The 2,056-nt window shown below is 42.9% G+C and overlaps 1 pseudogene; it reads right to left on the bottom strand.

The window, feature by feature from the left end:
* Nucleotides 1-1,231: 1,231 nt before the first annotated feature.
* On the bottom strand, nt 1,232-1,622 carry LOC108282257 (annotated as a pseudogene).
* Nucleotides 1,623-2,056: the final 434 nt, after the last annotated feature.

Here is a 2,056-nt window from a genome sequence, read left to right as displayed (position 1 = left end):
TAAAACCTAAAACCATAAAACTTCTAGAAATATAAACCTAAACCTTGGGTTAAGCAAAAATTTAGATATAATACCAAAAGTACCAACCATGAAAGACCAAACATATATTAGACCACCCAAATAAACTGCTTTCCAAAGGTGTTTAAGACAAAAGACAAATCACTAACGACAAAATGTTGGCGAAGCTAAGTCTAATAAAGGATGTGTATCCAGAATATGTAAACAATTCACCGAGCTCATTAATAAAACGGGGAAAGAATCTGAACAGACTTGAGAATATACAGATAGCAAACACGTGCATGAAAAGATGTTCACATCATAGGCCAGTAAGGAAATGCCAAATTAAAGCCACAGAGGTTCTGCTACACACCCAGAACAACATCTAATATTTAAAAAACTGACCATGCTATGTGCTGTTGAATATGTAAATCACAAGAACTCCCAAACACTGCTGATGGGGATGTAAAATTGCACCACCACTTCGGAAAACAGTTTGACAGTTTCTTAAAACATTAAAAATACATCTGCCTTATGATCCCGCCATTCTACTCCTAGGTATTTATCCAAGAGAAAAGGAAATACATGTCCATGCAAAAACTTGTTCATGAATTTTTATAGGAGCTTTATTTGTAATAGCCAGAACCTGCAAACAACTCAAATGTCCATCAACAGATGAATGGATAAATTGTGACACACCCGTCCAGTGGAATACTCAGGAATAAAAAGGAAATATTGACACGCAAGTGAATCTCAAAATAATTATGCTAAGTGGAAGAAGCCATACAGAAAAGAATACATCCAGCCGGGCGTGGTGGCTCATGCCTATAATCCCAGCACTTTGGGAGGCCAAGGTGGGCAGATCACTTGAGGTCAGGAGTTCAAGAGCAACCTGGCCAACATGATGAAACCGAATCTCTACTAAAAATACAAAAATTAGCTGGGCGTGGTGGCATGCGCCTGTAGTCCCAGATACCTGGGAGGCTGAGGGAAGAGAATTGCTTGAATCTGGGAGGGGGAGGTTGGAGTGAGCTGAGACTGCACTCCAGCATGGGTGACAGAGTGAGACTCCACCTCAAAAAAAAAAAAAAAAAAGTATATTCTATATGATTCCCTATATCGCCAAATCTAGAAATGCAAACTATGGAAACAGAAAGCAGATCAATGGTTGTTTTTGGATGGCAGTGGGCAGGGAGAGGCGGGAGGGAGGGATTACCAATAAGCATGAGGAAACTTTTTTTTTTTTTTTTTTACATAAATTAACCCATTTATTATAGGCCAGTGATGTCTCAAAAAGTAGAGGAGCATTTACTGGTCTTTCAATTCCTTCAGTCTTCTGATGGCGGACTTTACCGTGACAGCAGAAGTGGTATTGTACGTCCAGGCACCGCCAGCCACTGTCTTCATGCAGGAACCACAGTGCCAGATGCCCACAGCTCATCTCTTCATCTTGGTTTTGCCACAGAAAGAGCAAGTGTACTTGGCATGCTAGCTGATTTCAATTTTCTTCACCATTTTCCGGAGGGAGGCCCCATAGCGGGTCCCGTATTTACCAACGATCCCAACCTTCTTGGTACGTTTGGCCATGTTGCCAGTCCGAGCCCAGAGAGGACAGCATGAGGAAACTTTTGGGGTGACAGGTACATGTACTATCTTGATTGTGATAGTGGCTTCACGGATAAATACATGTGGCAAAATGTATCATATTGCACACTTTAATCTTGTGACACTTGGAATGTCTGTTGTGTTTCAAAAAACCTCAATGGGGCCGGGCGCGGTGGCTCACGCCTGTAATCCCAGCACTTTGGGAGGCCGAGGCAGGTGGATCATGAGGTCAAGAGATCGAGACCATCCTGGTCAACATGGTGAAACCCCAACTCTACTAAAAAAATACAAAAGAATGAGCTGGGCATGGTGGCGTGTGCCTGTAATCCCAGCTACTCAGGAGGCTGATGCAGGAGAATTGCCTGAACCCAGGAGGCAGAGGTTGTGGTGAGCCGAGATCGCGCCATTGCATTCCAGCCTGGGTAACAAGAGCGAAACTCCGTCTCAAAAAAAA

Source organism: Cebus imitator, unplaced genomic scaffold (genome assembly GCF_001604975.1).
Source record: "Cebus imitator isolate Cc_AM_T3 unplaced genomic scaffold, Cebus_imitator-1.0 Scaffold237, whole genome shotgun sequence".
NCBI lineage: Eukaryota > Metazoa > Chordata > Mammalia > Primates > Cebidae > Cebus > Cebus imitator.
The sequence above is the reverse complement of the archived record's forward strand: the minus strand, read 5'-3'. Positions and strand labels throughout refer to the sequence as shown.